Consider the following 21,655-nt stretch of genomic DNA (forward strand, 5'->3'; position numbering starts at 1 on the left):
GCTTCCCTCGGCCCCGTGTGCGCGGCGCCCGGCACCCGGCACCCGGCGCCCAGCACCCAGCACCCAGCACCCGGCGCCCACGCCACGGGCCTCCAGGCTGCTTGGCTCATTGGCTAGCGGGCGCTGGAGAGGAGGCCCGGCTCCTTGGGGGAGACTTTCTCCTATTTTATCATATATTTATTATACATATTATATATTATAATATTTTCTCCCGTTTTATTATACATTTATTATATTATATATAATATATTTTCTCCCGTTTTATTATACATTTATTATATATAATATATTTTCTCCCATTTATTATACATTTATTATATATATTTCCCATTTTATTATATATTTATTATATATAAAATATAATTTTCTCCCATTTTATTATATATTTATTATATTACATATTAACATGATATATTTTCATTTTATTATATATATTTATTATATATTTATGTGATATTTTCTCCCATTTTATTATATATTTATTACATATAATATATATTGTTTTCTCCCATTTTATTATATATTTATTATATATGATACTATAATATTTTCTCCCGTTTTATTATACATTATATATAATATAAAATATAATATTTTCTACCATTTTATATATTTTATATATTATATATTTTTTCTCCCATTTTATTATACATTTTATATTTTATATATAATATATTATATATAATATGTTTTCTCCCATTTTATTATATATTTATTATATTATATATTAACATGATATAATATTTTCTCCCATTTTATTATATACTTATTATATATTAATATGTGATCTATTTTCTCCCATTTTATTATATATATGATATTATAATGTTTTCTCCCATTTTATTATATATTTATTATATATGACATCATAATACTTTCTCCCATTTCACAGGTCAGCGGCGAGAGCTGCGAGGGCAGAGCCGGGGCAGAGCGAGGGAGCCGCCGGGGGGCGCCCTTCCCAGCCCAGGCTGCCCCCGCGCCCCGCCCGGCCTCCGCCGTCAGACTCGCGCCGCCTTCGCCCGGCGGGTCGCTTCACGCCAGGAAAACCCCGCGGCCCGCCTCGCCCTTGCACTTGCGATGATCACAGGGGACGCTGCCTGATGCAGAAGCAAGCGGCCTTTCGGCAAATCTAATGCTTTTCAACTTCGGTCTCTAAGCAGGGCGCTGGGCTCCCCCGGTTCCCCGAGTGGGGCGCGCGCTCCCGGCGGGCGGGGAGGTCACGTGGCCGCGCCCTCCCGGCACCGGCCCCCGCCTCTGCCGTCGGGGGAGTCAGGTTACCTGGAATGTCGGGGTGGAGGCCGGAAGCCCTGGGTGCAGGGAGCGGAGGGCTGCGGGGAGGTGGGGTGGAGAAACCAGAAACCTGGGAGGAGGGGAACAGGTTTCCTCTTTTAGGGCGCCCGAGCTGCAGGCACCTGGGTCTGGGGGGAAGGCATATGCCAATTGCTTTTGTCTGTCTGAAAACAAAGAGGCAGGGGTGCATTTGTCTCTCTCTCTTTTTTTTTTTTTTCTTTTTTTTTTCTTTTTGCCCGAAAATATATGGGAAAGGCATACCTCAAGTTGTACTGGGTGGGGACCAAAGTCCTTGGCAACCACGCAATAGGACAAATCAGAAGGGTCATTGTATACGCGATGGCTACCGAGAAGGGCTGTATAATAGGCGTATTATGGAATGCACACCTGGCCCCTGCAAAGCCCGGGAGTGAAAAATTGCTTTTGTCGAGCCGAGGAGTGAGCAGTAGGATGAAGGTCTTCCGCTGCAGCGACAGCAACACTGTGCACAATACACAATTTCAGGTATTGTGTGAGGTCTGCAAGGAGCCCCGCCTGTGCACAAGTGTGCACGCCAATCACGTGGGCTCCCGAATACCCCTCCCCACCCCCCCCACCCCCCCACCCCCACCACCCCCATTTTTCCTTAAGACAAAGGAGGAACAACTTCAGGCTGGCCTACCGCATCTGGGCAACTCAAGACCCAAGAGGGCAAGTTCGTCACGGTTCTCTTCGGAGTGTACAGTGGGCAACCTGGAAGAACGGGAGGGCACGGTGTACCTTTAGGAAGGCAGACCCCTCTGGAGGGGAAATGGGGCACCTTCAACCTGAAAACTGAACTGGAGAAGGAAGAGAAATCAGATAATATCCTTTCTGCCGTCCCCTAATACCTTGAGGAGTTCAAAGGTTTTCCAAGCCTGCGGCACTTGGCAATTATAATTACACAGTAAAATACCTAAGGTTAATGAATAACCTCTAAAGGAAGTTACTTCACATAATGACAGCAATTTCTCTGAACTAAATGTTAATAATAAGGCCTGTAATACTATGAGAAGGAAATGGTGGCAATTGGCAAATGGAACTCTGTTGCTTGGTAACAAGACCTGAGGTATGAACATTCTCTTTACCTCACGGGAAAGGGGTGGGTGGAAGGATTGCAGCTCCGGCCTGAACAATTTGAAAGGCAGGCAAGCTTTGGGAAGCCACCGGCCGTCCAGCAGCACAGAAAGTGGAAGCATATGTGGCAGATGACTGTGTTAGCAGAGAGACCGTTTGAGGGAGAGTAATCCCCCCGAGAACTGCTTAGCAGCGAGGTAAAGGAAATGGGGTGTAATCTATAAAGAGACCGAGGGCAACCTAGTTCACATTACCTGGTACAAATCACCGCTGCACAAATAGAACATTTCAGCAAAATCCACCCAAGGGCTAAATCTTCTCTTCTCCCCAGCCTCTCTTGCTTCTGTTTGTTCCAGCAGAGACATACACTTTGATCCTCTTGGGTTTGGTTTTTTTGTTTTTTTTTTCTTTTCTGTTTTAGAGCAACTGTGGCATTTGAGAGATGAATTATAAAAGGAATGCAATTAAGACAACCTAGGAGTGCAATGTTCCTTGTAGAGGAAAACTTTACACATTTGCACTGCAGGCGAATGAATCTCTCGTTGGGTAATTATTGGCAGTCTGAACTGAAAGATCCTAGAGACAACCTCTTCCAACTGATCGTTAATCAACAGGAAATAGCCTACAACAAGGTCATTATTACCTTAAACCATTACAGGAGCACACTCAACGAGAGGCTGAGATAAAACTAAGAATTTAAAATCCCTGCTGGTTTTATGGTAGTGGTTCTAAATTCCGCCAGAAGATCTGCATCACCTGGATAGCTTTTTAAAAATACAGATTTTGGGGGCCCCACCCCTGGACATTGGTATAGAAGCTCTAGAACCTTGGAATCTGCACTAAATTTACTAGTGTTCTGGTCATCAGCCAAATGTGGGAACCACTGCTCTAAACCATGCTAGGAGTCGTTTTTTAGGGGGTATCTGGCTGGCTTAGTGGGTTAAGTGGCGGACTCTTGATTTTGGCTCAGGTCACGATCTCAGGGTCCTGGGATCCAGCCCCATATTGGGCTCTGTGCTCAACGGGGAGACTGAGGATTCTCTCCCTTTCTCTCTCCCTCTGCTTTTGCCCTGCCCTAAGCTCCCTCTCCCTTTGCCCCACCCCCAGCTCATGCATGTGCTCTTTCTCAAAAAAAAAATCTTTAGAAGAAATTGATCTAAACAGTTTTAGAAGAAAACTAAATATATTCTACATATTTTAAGTGCATTGGTCAACCATGCTTCATTTTTTGGTATTAAAAAAAGTTTTAAGACTGAATGTTATGCCAAATACAAATTGACTTGCTGACTGTATCATCATTTAATCTGAGGTTACTTACTATAAATTTAGCGTCTTCCTAAGAAGGCAAAGAAAATCATCTGCCCTAGGAGCCTTAAAAGGCTCAACCAATGCAAAAACCACAAAACAGTCTGTCCCCTAGTTGTGGCTATTTTTCATAGTTCCTTGTCAAGAGCTAGTGAATGCCTTCTAGAAGCCCTCAGTAGACTTCCTTTTCCCAATTTTCCATTTACTACATGGTCTCTCTGACTTCTCTCACTGGCTCTCTGATTTCTTTAAAAATAATAACAGGAGCACCTCAGTGGCTTAGTCAGTTGAATGTGTGGTTGTCAGTTTTGTCTCAGGTCATCACCTCAGGTTCGTGAGAGTGAGACCCAAGTTGGGCTCCATGTTCAGTGCAGAGTCTGCTTTAGATTCTCTCACTCTCCTTCTCCCCCTGTTCTCTCACGTGCATGCTTGCACTCTCTTTCTCTGTCTCTCAAATAAATAAATAAATAAATAAATAAATAAATAAATAAATAAATAAATAAACTCTTTTTAAAAATGATAATAATTGGGATCCCTGGGTGGCGCAGCGGTTTGGCGCCTGCCTTTGGCCCAGGGCGTGATCCTGGAGACCCGGGATCGAGTCCCATGTCGGGCTCCCAGTGCATGAAGCCTGCTTCTCCCTCTGCCTATGTCTCTGCCTCTCTCTCTCTCTCTCTCTGTATGACTATCATAAATAAATTTTAAAAAATAAAATAAAAATGATAATAATAATCCTATATTATTTAGTTATGGGTCTTAATGAGCTAATATTGTAATGGCCCAATAACAAAAACATACCTTTACAAGAAATGGCTGGGTGAGAGGTGAGACTTCATTCAAAGGAATGACTCTTGAATAGTAAGAATATGAATTGGACAGATTCAGTTTCTGGCCCTGAATGTGACAATATCTTAATCATGGATTGATCCCTGAATCACTACAATCTTTGCATTAATTATGCAAAATGCAAAGAATTACATACTAATAAGACTATGTTCAAAGAAATTAAAAGCCATCCATTAAATAATCAAGAGACACACCCCATCAAAGGAATTAAAAATAAACATCATCAGAATGTATGGATAGCCTGAACCATAAAAAACAGTCCCCTACAAAAAGTGGAATTGACAACCTGATGAAAGCCATTTCCTTTTCCCCCAAATTCCATAGGAGTCATTAATGTGATTCTTCAGAAGCCAGAAGCAGGTTCACCGTAACCCCAATCCTAATTTATTGGAAGTTTCTTTAAAATCACTACTCTACCCTTCCATCCTTACCCTGGCACTGGCAAGGATCTCTGGAAACTTCTACTGTGATGCTGTTGACTCCCTTGACATTTAGGAGAATAATAACTCTCATCTCCACTCCTGTGCTCAAGGACATACACACACCTGCAAGATCACATGGACATGCTGATTCAACAGCCTACTTCAACTGAGGTTGCCCAACAGTTAAAAGCTGTGAGAGCTATTTGACCCCCACACTTCACAGTTTAAATAATGCCGACCTCACAGAATATGATGGCTCGGCAAGAGGAAGCTACTGCTTCCAGGACACTGCTGCACGCTCATTCCCAATCACCTCCCTCTGTGCTCTGGGTACTCATGCATGACTCCAGTGATGCTCCTGCTATGCCACTGTTGACTTGCCTGGCTCCTGCATTGAAATATAGGCTTCTTGAGGGTGGGAAGTGGATTCTATTGTTTCACTTTGCAAGGTGGAACATAGTACTCCAGGTACTGTAGGGGAAGAGAAACTTAACCTCTACCCTCTTAGAGTCTCTGGCTGGGCCTGAGAATTAAATGGAGAATTAAATGGACATAAGAAAGATTGACAGGAGAAAAGCAGATGTGTTTAATATAAGTTTTACCGGACACAGGAGCCATCATAAGGAAATGGAAACTCAAAGAAGTAGCAAGTGCATATATATGAGGTTGAATAAAGAGATACAATTGTGGAAAAGTAACTAAAAACCCATGGAGAGACTAAAGGAAGATAGGAGTTTGTGGGTTTTTTTTTTTTAAGATTTTATTTATTTATTCATGAGAGACACAGAGACAGAGAGAGGCAGAGACACAGGCAAAGGGAGAAGAAGGCTCCATGCAGGGAGCCTGACATGGGACTCCATCCTGGGTCTCCAGGATCATGCCCTGGGCTGAGGGAGGCACCAAACTGCTAAGCCACCCGGGCTGCCCAGATAGGAGTTACTTTAACAAGATCTGTTTTTACAGATTTCTCCCAGCCTCCACTCCCTGTCTCTGGTGATAAGAATATTCCTTTCCTCCTAGTCCTAGGAAGGCATCTTTCCCAGGGGAGTTTTATCTCCAGCTTTCAGGAAGTAAAGGGGAGATCAGAGTGCCCTTCTTGCACTTGCTGGTTTTTAGTGCCTTTAGCTCAAAATAATCCATATCCCCAAACAGCATATTTCCAGGAGGCATATTCTACTATCCTTCAGTATCAAGTATATTAAAAAGTTAAATACTTTTGACTAATGAGCGCCTAACGGTCTCTGTGCTGCTAATAGTTGCTTTCTCTATATTACCCATTGTTGTCCCTTGCTTTTGTTTGTCCTTTGAAAAGAAGACAACATATTTATTAATGCACTTAGTCAACCTGAATATGGATTATTACAATTGGTGATTCTTGTCCAGATAGGAAGCACTATTGGATTTGAAAATATGGGTAGAGGAGAGGAAACAAAAGTCAGCATAAAGAATAAAAACCATGGAGGGAAAGCATTTACCAATATTTCATCTTGTCCACAGGTTGAGCCTGAATAGTATTATTCCTTCTTACCCAAAGGATAGATGGTGATGTAGTGCTTGGTGATTTTGTTGAAAGGAGTTCATCCCATGAGCTACTACTAGTTATGGAGGACACAGTATGCATCCTATAGGAGTCCTAAACTGGATAGTGATATTTTCTTAGTAATCATTTGTCCTGTGCAAAAATGCACTACTTGAAATAAATCTATGGCAGTCCTGGCACTAACTTGTAATAGATTCACAAAGAGAGTAAGAAAGGTAAGGGGCAAGGTCTAGCGGTTTGACCACAGAATCTGAAATCAGAAAGACCCTGTTAAATTTCTGATTCAGTCATTTACCATTTGGATGACCTTGGGCAGGTTAACTAAGCCCCAGATTTCTCATTTGTAAAATGGTAATAGTAACACCCTTACCTTCTTGCAGGATTGTTGAGATTTAGAGATTACATAAAATAATGGGCATACTGGCACATAACAATGGTACATATGATTTCACTATCATGTGCTTAACAAGTGTTTGTGAAATGGAACAGACTGTTCTAACATATTTTGGAATCTCCCTGGCTCAGACACCATAACCCATGGTTAATACTCCTGGGACACACAACCTCCTTTAGACTCTCCTTTCTTAATACTCTTAACAAAAGAGTATTAGTTTGCTAAAGGTTGAGTCTTTACAATACAAAATAAATACATAAGAGATTAAAGTATTTTCCAGTTAATTTGATCAATTAACATGGCTAGACCACATAATTCAAATTATTTCTTGATTTGCCTGATTGAATATGGCCAAAACTATAAAACTGCTTCTGCTGGTGAGCATCAGGGACAGTCCTAAGAAATCTTACTGTTTAAATCATGGACCTTGAGGAACTGGGATTTTTGAAATCCTATCCGGGATTATACGCCAAAATGAAACAGCTTTAAGTTGAGTAGGCTAAAGCAGCCCAGCTTTGGTACAAGGGCCAATTCACATTATCCCCCAATCCTGTTAGAGCTAATAAAAAGTTTTCTCCCTTCTGTTAGAACAAGCCCTCTGTACTCACCCAGAAAAGTATATAAATCTCGATCAAGCAATCCTTAGTTAAACCATGTTCCAATATTCCTTGCTAAACGAGATAAATTCAGCCTTTATTTAAACCTCAGAGTTGATAGTCTTGTTGCCTGAAAAACAGAACCCATGTTATTTGTAGTCCTTAAGGCTTCTGTGAAGAAGCCCTGATCTTCTGAACGTCTACTTTTAGTTACCTCAAGAATTGGGGTTTCTCAAGAATTGGAGTTTCTCCTGCAAAGACCAAGTCCCTGAAATACTCTTATTCTGATAAAGTAGTTACTCCTGTCCTCTGTGCTCTAGAATACATACATGTGGTCACTGACTTAGAGTAAACTCTGAATACTGAGGTAATATCAAAGGCTACAGGGACATCTAAGTGGCTGGGCAGGTTGTCTGTCTTCAGGTCAGGTCATGATCCCAGGGTCCTGGGATTGAGCCCCACATCCGGCTCCCTGCTCAGCGAGAAGTCTGCTTCTCCTTCTGCCCCTTTCCCCCTCATATTCTCTCTCTCTCTCTCTCTCAAAAAAAAATAATAAAATAAAATTCTTTAAAAAAAAATACAAATTGGGTAATTTCCAGGAATTTGGGCTTATTAAACTTGACCTAGATGGACACAGATTAGGATTTTAAGGATTTTGTTCAATTCCCACTCTGGTTCACCTTCAAATCTACTTCCTAAGGACTGATAGTTCAGTCAGTACTCATGGCCTCAGGGTTGGGGGTGAATAGGGAAGGAGTGAAGGAAAACTGTTCCTCCGTTCAGGTCCACCTGTTGATTCTGACTGAAATCATCTTCCTTGCAGACACCAAAATCACAACTCTGTGGATTCCTTGGATTCCACTCAGTTCCACCCCTTTATCTCCTTCTCTGAGGATAGAGCTCCAGCTCAGCCCCCATAAGCAATCCCCTGTTCCATGGCTTCCTCATGCCATCTCTAAACCCACCATGTTCTATCAAGCTCCAAGTCCCCACCCAACTCTGTTCCCCATCTATCTTCCCATCATAAATCCCCTCCAAAACCTTACTAAGGTTTTAATCTCACATTTGTTTCTGACTTTTGGGAAATCACCTCTTTTAAGCCCTATACTTCTCCCAAGTACCAACAGTAGCATTTCTAAAATCAATCACATTTTATTACTCATCAAGGATGGGGTAACTCTCTATTTCCTCATAATTTTTAAACAAAGCCTAATTCCTGAATTTCCAATTGGTATCTGTAGTTTGAGGTAGTAATCCAGATATAGCAAAAATAAATAAATAAATAAAAATAAAACCTAATCCATTTGTAGTATTTGAATTATCTAATTTGACCATTCGTTTGATAAAATTAGCATAAAAATTTCCAGATTTCCATTTAGGATAGTGCATACATAACTGGTATCAAGATCAACTAAATAAAACAATTTTTATCTCTTTAAAAATAATACATTGAGCACAAGCTATGTGTAGGGGAGAAAAAAAAAAAACCTTTCCTCTAGTGTTTTAGGTTCAGTGACTGGAATCTGTGAATTAAACTGACAAAAGACAGATTAATAGGAAAGGTGTTTTTTTTGTTTTGTTTTGTTTTGTTTTTTTGTTTTTTTGGTTTTTTTTTTTCTGTACATGGGACAGGGGGCAAGGCTTCACAGAAGAGAAATGAAAAAACCCCAGAGAGACCCCGGTTCTTATATACCACTTTAAAAAAGGGTGATGAAGAGACCAAAGAAAAAAAGGAGCCCTGGTGAGGATGGGGATATATTTTAGGAAGATGATTAGGAAGTACATGGTAAATAAGGGTTGTTTAGTAGGGTGTGCTATGTCTCAAGTTAATAAGAACTATCTCAAGAGACTCACAGAAGAGAAGACTAACTTTACAAGGGGAAATTTCCTTTACAAAAGAGAAATTTAGAGATGCCTGTGTGGCTCAGTAAGTTAATAACATCTGCCTTCGCCTCTTGTCAAGGTCCTGAGATTGAGTCCCACATCGGGCTCCTTGCTCAGTAAGGAGCCTGCTTCTCCCTCTTCCTACTGCTCCCCGTTTGTGCTCTCTCTGACAAATAAGTAAATAAAATATTAAAAAAAGAGAGAGAGAGAAATTTAGACCCTGCTTTTAGGCAGATAGGGGGAGGGCAGGAGCTCCTCCTATGTTTGCTGTTTCTTAATTGCCTTTAGCTCAAAATAATCCTTATACCAACATGGCATTTTTGGGGTGGCATATTGTGATCCCCTTCATATGCAAAGGTGAATAGCATGCTGACTTTACTCTCAAAGAATTTATGCAAAATGAAGTCATTAAATTCTCCTAGATTTTATTATCTAGGGGAAAGAATGGTGGTACTTGGCAGGGGAGGAAGGGTTGTGTAACCAAAATGCACTATATTTCAGTTATGAGGCATTCACTGTGGTTTAATCAGAATAATATCCAAATTTAGTTTATACAGGAATGCTTCATTATCCCATCCTGAAAAAATATGTTGCATAGTAAGTTTAATCCTTTTCCAAAAACAGGTTGGCTAATTTTTGGATGACAGGAACTATAAATCCATTATTTTTGATGGAAGGAATAATAAAGTATTCCCTGTGTGGCTGAAAATCCCAACCAATTTCCCCAAACATCACTGAAACACTCTTAGGTGTCTATATAACAATGCATCAAGGATTCCTGCATACTACAAAACACTTAAAACACCAATTACCTAATTATTTAACACTTAATGAACTCATTAGTGGGCATCTTTGTATGCAGTACTTGATAATGTACAGAATCAGATATGAATTATGTTTTTCCTTCTGCACTGCCATAAACATTCACTCTAGCCTAAATAAACAATGAAGTGATATGTTAAAGATACATAAAAGTTCAAAAAAAGGCTCAGCAAAATAAAATAAACAAGATGATTATTTTTGAATGGCTACTGCTTGAAGAATTGCCTGAGGGAGGTTTGGTGGCAAAAAGCAGTAGTTGGTCTGTGGTCACTGTTGCTTTTTGGAGGTGAGAGAAAGTAGGAAGGAATGCATGCTTTATCACGTGATGCTTTTCTCCTAAAGCACCCTTCTTCTAGACTTCTTGGACTCACCCAATTTCCTCCTAGGCTTTTCCACTACTTAAAAGACGTTTCACTTAATAATATGGGGAAGATGAGAGCAATAATGGGCTATCCATTTCATCAACGTACAAACCTGATTCCATTGAGAGAACAGATGAAAGGAGTTTTTCTCAGACCCTAGGACAACTTAAAGTTTTGCTGGCTTGTATATGGAATGATTATAGCAAGTTGTAATTTAGATAATGAACTTCTTAATGCAGGAAGTTCCTAATTCAGGAAATAGGAGCTGGTGAAATTGAAACCAATTTATTAAATAAAAGGAAAAGCAGATACAGCCAAGTACTTAGAAGCTAGAACACTCAGTTTTTAAGGTTTGGAGTTAAATAGCATGGAAGCTATAACTCTTCAGTTTTTACGTTGTACCATCCTTCTAAGACTTTGTTTTAATCCTCTGAAGTTTAGAACAGATGCAAAAGATATCTGGAAAAACCAACTTAACTTTATTTCTAAACTTTTGCTCAAGATTTAGCTATAAACATAAACATTTAATTGCATAAACTGGTAACAGTTCACATAATGGACAAGCTTATATTTAACTGCCTAACACCGTATTTTCCAATCCTCTGGGACCAGCCTCCCCTCTGTCCCTAAGAAGAAAAACTGTGCCTCCTCCCAATTTGAATCCTTCCTATACATCTCATGTCTCTGGCTGTCCCCTTGACCACAGGGAGGTCCATGACCAAAACCCAGGCAATTGGAGTAATGCCTGCTGGCTCTAGAAATTGGCCCAGGAATGAGTAACTGCCCAAAGGTGAGCCTTTCTAGACTTCTCTTTTCAGAGATTCCCCAAACTGAAGGTAGAAGAAAGAGCTCCTTTCCTTTGCCATTGCTAAGCTTTCCCTAGGGATTGCCCTTAAAACTCTGGAGCTGCCTGTGGCCATCTGCATTCAAGAAGCCATCTGAAGTGACAGAGAGTGAGTGACAACCAAAGAAGCCAAGACTTAAGACAGAGAAATGGAAAGACAGTCCTGATACTGGATCCAGGGGACTCTGAAGCCAGCCCTACTTCTTTCTGTATATCAAGAGCCACCAAATTCCCTTTTTTGGATAATATTTTTGGAATCGGTTTCTGTCACTACAGCCAAATATACTGGTTAAGCAAACTATAGTATATTCATAAACTCAAAATTGTGTGGTCATTAAAATGATCTTACCAAAGTATAACTTTCAATAAAAATTAAATGAATGGATAGCACACAAAGAGGATCTGATACATTAAGCAGAAAAAAAAAAAAACCTAGTTACAATACAATATTCATGTACTAACTAATTGTGTTAAAAAGAGATGTATAGAGAAAACATTGCAATGATGGCTTTTTTTCTGGGTGTTGGGACATGTGATTTTTAAAAATAATTTTCCATATTTCATAATTTTGAAACCAAACCAAACCTTTGGCCCACTCTTTTTACAAGTCTATGTACAAATTAAAACATAATCACCCACCGATATACTTCTAATTTTGTCATGACCCTTTATTTCAAAATAAGTTTCCTTGACACATCATCCCTTTTCTTTTTCAAGCACTTGGCACTTTAAAAGATGACATTTATAAGGATGGTAAATAATCAGCACCTTCCCCAGGGGTTCATGGTTTTTTGGCTAGTGTAGCAGCGCATAAAAGAAACATTTTGATCTAAATGAAGTCACTCAGTAACTTTCTAATTATTTTTCTCCATAGTAACACATATAAAATATGAAAAATATGTTTATTCAAGGTTTTTTTTCTTCTTTTTCATAACTAGTTCAAAGAGCCTCAAGTGTATTTTATACCTCTTTAAAAATTTACCTTATAGATGGGGTTCATTTTAATACTGAAGTCTGTGGCTTTACACCAATAACCTGACTCTATTACTGCATTCCTGATGAAAAGCACTAATAGCTTAAAATGTGTCTTTCTTGAATTTTTTTTTCTCATGAAAATGACTCTGAAAGCTTTGGAAAGTGTTTTAAAATAATGTCATATGAAAAGTTGGCCTTTTATTAGACTGCAGACCACAGAAGAATCCCATGGAGTTTTTTTCTAATATAATTTAGCCCCTACATTCAAGAACTTAAGAGCTGGAGTACAGTTTAATAGGTAGACTTAGAGGCTTCTGTGCCTCCGTAATCCTTCTTTCATCAAAACAATGGCTATAATTAATATTTATGATTTTGCCTTTCACCTCGAAGGACTTCACAAATTGTTACCACAGGGCTCATGACACTTACTAATGAAGTTCAGTCTAGTAGAGAAATTTATAATCACCTTAAGTTTACTCCATAATAATATGGCTACAAAGGGGGATTGGGTAGTGTCTTGACCAATTCAACTCCCCATCACCAAAAGAATGACTCAGGAATGGGAAATCAGTCAGCCCATTCTGATTCCTCAAGGCTCACATCACAAGATCATGTTTTTTTTATTATGTACCAATGTGATGTCATACAGGGGTAGGCAAATTACAGCCCTAGGGTCTCTGGCCTCAATTTTATACACTACCTCCTTCCTAGTATCTCCCCACTCCCTACCCCCCAGAGAATGATTTTTACATTTTTAAAGCATTCTTTAAAAACAGAAAAGAAAGAAAGAAAGAAAGAAAGAAAGAAAGAAAGAAAGAAAGAAAGAAAGAAGAAAGAAAGAAAGAAAGAAAGAAAGAAAGAAAGAAAGAAAGAAAGAAAGAAAGAAAGAAAGAAGAAAGAAAGAAGAAAGAAAATGTGACAGAGACTGTAGCCTGCAAAATCCAAAATATTATGGATCCTGTGGAAGCTCGGTATCTGTGTTGAGGTATTATTGGACTTTTTTTAGAATCAGCACAATGCTCTCTATTGAGGAGACAAGGACCCACCAAAGACCAAGTTCATATATGAACACTGTCATACACCGGATATTCATCAACAGCTGAAATCATCAAGGACTCCTACTGGACTACAGCACCACGCAACAGCACCAAAAGAGAGAGATAAAAAAGGAACAGAAACCAAGTCTTTGGTTCACATTTTGGGAGACCCACCAACGAGACTGAGTCCATTCAACTCAATCAGAAAGCCAACTAAGTATCAGCACAATTGCCCAGCTGTACACCTTCTCCCTAGCCTTTTGGCTAGTTTTATCAGGTGTTTATCCGAGAGGTATTCATAAGCCTTGCCTATCCTTACCAATAGTGAAGACCACATCAGTTTCCTAATATATTAGTAACAAATGTTGCTTTTGCATAAGGCATTGTGTTGAATGTTCTCTCTATATATGTCCTGTAAGCCTCCAATAAGACAGACGTTGTCATCCTCAGTTTACGAAGCCTCTTAGTGGCATACCCTGCATAATGGAGACCATCTGAAATAAGTTTAGTGAGTCTCATGGGAATGGTCTCTGATTCAAGTCAATCTTCCTGCCAAGTTCATTGGACATAGATCCCACGTGACAGATTTTTCCATCAAGAATCCATTAGAAACTGAACCCGATAAAATTTAGAAATTGTTCTTTGTTCTTTGTTATCCCTAACTTTGGAAGGGACAGTTAAAAAAAAACTACTTAACCACAAAAATGTACCCCATGTGGTGAAGATGCAGTCTGCATCATGATTTAAAGGCCCATCCTCCTCTAACTCCCCTGTTGGGAACCTAAGCAGCTGGCTAAAGGTGAACAGAAGTCAAAGGAAACTAAATTAAACACAGGGCCACAACCCAGCTATTGAGCCTGCTCATACAGTTTGAAAACGGCCCTAAGACCAGTAGTTTGTGGATCAGAATGAACACCCGCTGAGTCTCCCAGTTTCTGTTGTTTGTCCTCTCAAAAACACATCAACGTTCAATTGTATTTGCCATGCATCTGAACAGCACTCAGCATCTCGAAAGTGTGGTCCATTTGTGGCACATCAAGTCAGCCATTGTGCTTCTCCACGCATGTGGTATGCTGCCCAGATATGACACCTACTCTGAAGTTTGGCTGGTTCTTTTTAGCCCTTACTGGATTTTTTTTTTTTGGGAGGGGGGAGTTCATACAGAGATAAGAACCTCTTCAGTGACATGGGTGATGTGGGGTCTAGCTCCAAAATTTCTGCTCAATCCACAGTGTAGCTGTCCAAGGAAACTGAGAGTAATAGCATGAATTCTTGATTTGTAGAATTAAAGCTGCATGACTCAAGAAAAAACAAATTTTAAAGGGGAAAGAGATCTCCCCACCCTCTTTGCTGGACACGAAGCTGGTTCAAAGGCAAATTCTAAAACAGGCAAAGCTTGCTTTGACAGCCATACATCATTCTTTCCACAACCCTGTTCCACTTCCTGAATACCACAGTAAGCCTCCTCACCCCATTACTGGCCTGAAGCTACCATGCTCTCCCAGTGATGCATTCTCTCTCCCACTAGCCCAGAGCTCCTCAAAAACAGGAACCGAGTCTTATCCACCTTGGCATCCCTAAAACCTACCACAGTCATTGGCATATAAGAAGATGTATTTCTATTTCTACTCTCCAGCCATCAAAACTGCCATTTCTTCAACACCGATGTGTCATTCGCCTAGATACACTCAAGTGAGGAGGTTAAACTTATTAAATCCATTTTGTACTAGAAATGGAAGTAATACTATAAATTCATTATCTTGTTTGATCCTCTTATTTTCACATTTTATTATGGAAAAAATTTTTAAAGACTTATTTATTCATTTGGGAGAGAGAGAGAGAATGCATGAGCACATACACGAGCAGGGGAAAGGACAGAGGGAGAGGGAGAGAGAGAATCCCAAGCAGATTCCACTTTGCCCCTCTCGCCTCCTCGCATCTTCCCCACTTCCCCCTAATGTATGCTCTGTCTCCCTAAAATAACCAAATAAAATCTTAAACAAAAGCAAAATCCCAGATATTACATTGTCTCATTGATATTTATCTCTCACTTTTTTTTTTTTTTTTTTTTTTTTTTTTTTACCAAAAAGCATATATTTGTAAGTTAAGCATGGAACTGGTTCTTTTATTCCAACTGTTAAGAATTTCTAAGTATAAATATTACCTCCAGTTTGCCTCCATTCATGAAAGATTAAGATATAAAATAAATATAATCAACTTACATGTAATCTTCCAACATATTAGAAGGATAAAGATTTTGCTTGTATGTAACTACTTACATCTGAGACATTTCACATTATTTTTCCCTTACCATCATAACTTTATGTAAGTTTTAAGGCTATCTTGAAATATGTATATTTTCAAGAGAGGGAAAGAAACAAATATAACAAGATAGATTATATTATCTTTTATATACAAAGTTCTAATTTTGTATTCAATGCTATATTTTAATCTTCCATTTTAACCATTTCGTGAAGAATCTGCCCACTGAATTATTAAGTTACAACAGGATAAATACAATATTCAACCCAAAGAGACAAAAATAAAAGGACACAGAGCAATAGTCTTCTCAACATGAGAGATTTTATTTTTTAAAATATCTTATTTATATATTCATGAGAGACAGAGAGAGAGAGGCAGAGACACAGGCAGAGGAGAAGCATGTTCCTAGGGAAGCCTGATGCAGGACTCAATTCCAGGATCCCAGGATCATGACCTGAGCCAAAGGCAGATGTTCAACCACTGAGCCACGCAGGTGCCCCAACATGAGAGATTTTAAAAATACTTTCATATTCTTAATCAGAATTTAAGCCCAAATTAAATTATTTTCATCTATATTTTATATCATTTCTTATATGCCATTTTTATATTTATAATTCCTTAAACTTTAAGTTATTTTTAAAGGCCAACAGCTGAATATTATCAACATGCTATACTACAAATCATAAATACCTCTAAACCACTTGCATTCACTCCCTAATTTTTTAGGAAAGGTTTTATCATCCTGATTTTGCTAAAGATGAAAGATTCTTGAGTGAGTAAATCACTCATCATCATGTAACTATAAAGTGGTGGAAACAGATTTGAACCCAGTTTGAATCAGGTAAAAATTCCATTTTTCTACATAGTGATGACTCCCCAACTTTCCACAAGACAACTGCTTTCTTAAAATATGACGTTCTCTAATCTAAATAAATCTCCAACTTGGTGGATCTACTTTCTCTCCCAGGTCAGTTCCTTTAACCCCACCCACTTCTGAACCCACCAATTTCTCAGAAACTCCAAGTTTTTCACTGAGAACAAGAACTGTGGCAGAAGGAAAGAGCTCGAGCAGTTGCAGGGTGGCCATCATTATGAGTGTTTCCTGTTACTACAAAATTCCATATGTAGGAAGGAAAAAACCTTCATTAAACAGCTATAACTAAAGAAGATTCAAGATAATAAGATTCACAATCAAAACTATAATTTAAGCAAATCATCAAAGCTGAAAGCACTGGAAGGGAAAAACTCATCACAAAAGAACTAAATCTTTTAAAGAGTAGATTTGTTTGTGCATCTCATCTGAAGCCTATTACCTTACATCATGAATTTTAAACTGGCCTGAAGACCAAAAATTGGTAACAACCCAAATCTATCAATAGTAGAATGCATTAAAATTTATGGTATATTTATAGTGTAGAATACTATACAACTACCCACAATAAAATGGATGAATCTTACATATGTTGCACAAAAACAGCAAGTTAGTAGAATAAGTCATTATGACTTTCTTGAGCTAAAGCTAAAAACCGGCAAAACTAAACAATAGTAGAACAAGAGAGAAAAGAAAGAAAATGATTACCATAGAGTTATAACAGTTACAATTCTGCAGCAGGAAGAGGATCGGAATTCCATAAAGACACATGAGAAGGGGCTGGGGGATGCTTTTCAGGTGTCGGTAATGTTCTATTTCTTGAATCGGTTGGTAGTTACACAGAAATTCCATTTTTAACCATTTATTCACACCTACATATGTATGGTTCTCTTTTACGAAAGTATATTTCATGATGTAAAATGTTTAGTTTTCTAAATTGCAGGACAGTTTTCCTGTAATTTGATTATATAGAGGAAAGAAAAGAAGGAAGTTACTAAAATTACTCCCAAGGCAAAGATAAAGAATGCTGCCTCTGTTCTCCCCTTTAGATTCTAAGTTGCACTGGGGCCTCTGGTTGCAATTCTTAACCTATAGTGGATGTTAAATAAATATTTGATGATGTTGAGGGCTCAAGTAATAACTTATGTAAACATCAGGAGCTGTTGCACAGAACATATTCTCATGGCACAATTTAAATTGACCAGAGGGATCTCACTATGGTATATGAGACTAACTGTACAATAAAAGAAAGTGTCATTAACTTGTCAAGTTGACAGAGTTTGGGAGCTTGTTTTATTGTGGCAAAACCAGCGTTTGCAAAATGCGCATTCTTACAGAGTCAGTGGATCTGTAAATTAGCACAATATTTAAGAAGGACAATTTGGTAATACTCCGCAAAAGCCTTCAAAATAATACCTTTTGACTCACTTATAAGAATTAGTCTTAAAGAAGTAGTCACCGAGTTTGAATGCAAAGATTATGCCATAAGGGTATTTGGGGTAGCTTTCCTTGGAAAAGCCAAAAAAAAAAAAAAAAAAAAGAGAGAGAGAGAGAGAGAGAGAGAAGCAACATAAATGTCCAATGATATGAGAGTTGTTAGACTGTGGTCCCTGCCTCCCTTCAGTGAACTCCATGCAGCCATTAAAACTGGTGTTGTGGAGAACTATTTTAAAGCATGACAGTATGCCCATAATATACTGTTATTTTTAAAATCTAGTCACAAAATTCTATGTATAATTTAATACAGACAGATAAATGGATAGATAGAACCAAACCATGCCAAAATTTAGCAGCTTCAAACAACAAGTAGCTTGTTCTCTCTTTTCCAGGAGTTGCCTGAGATGACTGGCTAAGAAACAGTTCCTGCGTTAATCTCATTTTGGAGACTACTTTGGGCTGACCAACTCATCCCACTTTGCCCAGAACCTTGTCGTCAGTTTTTTTTTTTTTTTTTTTTTTTTTTTTTTTTTTTTTTTTTTTTTTTTTTCTTGTCATCGGTTTTAGCACTGACAGTCCCATATCCAGGAAACTCCCCTGAAGCCCAGGAAAATTCAGGTGCTTCATCTCAAACTAGCTGCCATAAATAAATGTACACCCAAAATGACAGCAGTGACTCTCGGTGGTAGGATTACGGATGAAATGTCCCTTCCACTATTTTACTTTTCTACATTTTGTACATTATTTCATATCGACATGTGCTTCTAAAACAGAAAAAAAAAATTGTAACTAAAACTTCATTATCTATAATTCCAATCATTCGTTAACTGTTTTGAGTTCAGCAGCAGAGTGAAGCCTACCTTTGTATCAAATATAAAGAAATTGAATGATATAAATAAAATTGTCTGGAAGATGCTTAAGGCCTTACAATCTGGCTCAGTGTTTCCCAGTCTTGTTTCCTGCCCCACCCAACTATAAGTAAGTCGGCTCCCCCTAGGTTAGGAACCACCATTCACCTGGCAATGATTCTAAACAAGGTGCAGAGGATGGAGGACTCCCAGGTTAATAAAATCAGTCCAACGTGTTTTGGCTCCCGTCTAAGAATCATTAAAACATTTTTTTTACAGCCAGGTTTATCTATTTTTTAAATATACCTTAAAATATTTTTCTAAAATACATTTTACTATCTCATATTCTTTCTTAGTTTAAATTTATGAAATTTTACTCCATTTAATATCCTAGCACATTCAGTCTAAGGCTTCATGTCCCACAAAAGTCAATTAAAGAATAAAATAATGTTTTAGGTACGTGGGCTGACCGTGGTAGGGACTTCAGATCTTTTATATAGTCTAGCATACTTGTTATATACATTCTTCTTTCCCCAGTTTAAAATTATCCCGTTTTCCCTATTCATTAGCTGAGCAACCACAGGCTAGACTTATTTCCTTTCTATAATGAGTGTTCTTATAAGTTTAATCAGTCCAACTCGTTGATGACATAGTCAGGTGCCGAAATTAAGATAATAAACTTAGCTAACATAATCCTCTCTTAGCAAACAAACTTCAGCCTTGTTTTCCTCCTTCCCTCTGAAATGTATGCATACACATAGACAGGCATGATTTTGCTTTCTGGGAACCTGACTTTCTGCATAAAAGATTTCCACCATATGACATTGCCTAATGCTTTAAGAGAAAGGCCATAAAAGGTGAACAGTATACTGTGATGGAAATGAGGAAAGAAGATGACATAGTGTGAGCGATTTAATGTTAAAGCTGAGTCTGTTCGGAATCGGCTATTTGTCTTTTTTAAGCCACCAACTCTACATAAGTTACTGTACACCAACAATTTTAAAAACTAACAGCAACATTGTTCCTTACTGGTATAACTTACTTGTGTGGCAAAGACGCATTCAACATGACAAAATGGAATATTCTCCTCTCCAAGAGTCATGAAAGAATTTCATTCCTGACACGGTTAGCTTCCTCGGGGTGGTATCCTTATTGCCTGGGCAATAGAAGGTGAAACTAGAAAAAGCTCATTTTCTTAAATAGCATTTGACCCTTCTTCCTGGAATCTGATTTTTCACTGCCATGTCTTACAGATTTGATTTCCACTAATACAGAAAACTGGCCCTTGCCCTCTGGAAAAGAGCGAATGGAGGGACTGTATCTCATTCCATGTGGGCTTTGGCAGGACAGTCTGGATTTGCTCAGACTTGGCCCCTCAGCCTCCTGAGGTCTCTAGGATTCGAATCCCCAGCAGTCTGTAACTAGGTCTAAGCAAGGGGGAACCAATGCTTTCAAAAGCAAGGAGGACTTTCTTTGTTTCATAAAAAAAACTTTCTGATTAGCTGCCAGTGGATTAGCCTCATCCCTTTGTAGGTGGTGGGCTGACACAACAGAGGGGAGAGGGGTTGAGCCCTCAAACACTGAACCATTCTATAAAGCTTATCTCATATGCCCTCAAACTTTGTGTAATGCCTGGGAATCCCAAGTAAGCAGGACAAACGCAGGCTGTGAAGGGTGACACAAAGTCAGTGGGCAGACGACCGGGAACAAAGAAAAGTGACAAAAACATTGGTTTCCTTTATAAGAGACTTTCAAAATAAGTTTGGTGGGTTTTTTTTGATCGAGCTTCCGTATCTTAAGATATTTCAAGACACAAATATGCCTGTTTTAAGCTCATGTAACTTTAGAGTTGAAACAAATCTTATAGGTCACCTAAGTATTTCATAAGTTCTGGTGCACACCAGAATCGCCTCAATGAGATGGGTCAAAATACAGATGCTCCAGGGCCAGGAAATCTGTATTTTGAACAAGCTTCCCAGGTAATTTTTGTGGCACCCCAACATCTGAGATTCACCGAATCTAGTCTCAGTTCCTATCTCCTGCAGGCATTTTCATAAAGTTACTGACAGACCATTCGTCATTGGCTCTACCAAACAACTTCAAATAATGTGCAATAAATCAGACAGCTGGTAAAGACTAGAAGTGTACAAAATACCCTACTTTGCAGAATATGCATTTTTAAAAAATATTTTATTTATTCATTCATGAGAGACACACAGACAGAGGCAGAGACATAGGCAGAGGGAGAAGCAGACTCCCTTTGGGGACCCTGATGTGGGACTCAATCCCAGGACCCCAGGATCACAACCTGAGCAAAAGGCAGTCACTCAACCACTAACCCACCCAGGTGCTCCAGAATATGCCTTTCTTGCTATATATCTACCAAATGTCAGTATATGCCCTTCTTGATGACTAAACAAATAGAAAATTGTTACTTAAATAGGAAATGTACAAATTGTTTTCAGTTTTTTATTTTCAAAGCAAATCTGTTGTTATATAACTTCTTTCCTGATTAAATTTGCTAAGCATGCCATACTTGGATAAATAACATGGTTTATGAAATCACTTAGGTTTCAGGACGTCTGCCTGTGGGGACACCTAGTTGGCTCAGTGGTTGAGTACCTGCCTTTGGCTCAGGGCGTGATCCTGGAGTCCCGGGATCGTGTCCCACGTTGGGCTCCCTGCATGGAGCCTGCTTCTCTCTCTGCCTATGTCTCTGCCCCTCTCTCTCCCTCTCTCTCTCTCTCTCTGTGTCTCTCATGAATAAATAAATAAATAAAATCTTAAGAGAAAGAAATCACTTAGGTTTCTATTTGCCATATGCT

At 38.9% G+C, this 21,655-nt stretch overlaps 2 long non-coding RNA genes across 4 annotated transcripts in view; one reads left to right on the forward strand and one right to left on the reverse strand.

The window, feature by feature from the left end:
- The window catches only part of LOC140611707 (uncharacterized), a 32,756-nt gene extending 30,123 nt beyond the window's left edge, over positions 1-2,633 (reverse strand). The window contains exons 1-3 of one of the 3 annotated variants that reach the window (XR_012012853.1): positions 2,160-2,633; positions 1,952-2,022; positions 1,552-1,771 (exon numbers count right to left, since the gene is read on the reverse strand). This is a non-coding gene — a long non-coding RNA (uncharacterized lncRNA). Of the gene's footprint in view, positions 1-1,551; positions 1,772-1,951 lie in introns of all 3 variants that reach the window. The other 2 variants (XR_012012852.1, XR_012012851.1) reach the window with 2 other exon arrangements.
- Positions 2,387-18,897, forward strand: LOC140611706 (uncharacterized). Its single transcript, XR_012012850.1, has 2 exons — positions 2,387-2,582; positions 18,375-18,897. It is a non-coding gene; the product is annotated as an uncharacterized lncRNA (long non-coding RNA).
- The last annotated feature ends 2,758 nt before the right edge of the window (positions 18,898-21,655 follow it).

Source organism: Canis lupus, chromosome 20, assembly GCF_048164855.1.
Source record: "Canis lupus baileyi chromosome 20, mCanLup2.hap1, whole genome shotgun sequence".
Taxonomy (NCBI): Eukaryota; Metazoa; Chordata; class Mammalia; order Carnivora; family Canidae; genus Canis; species Canis lupus.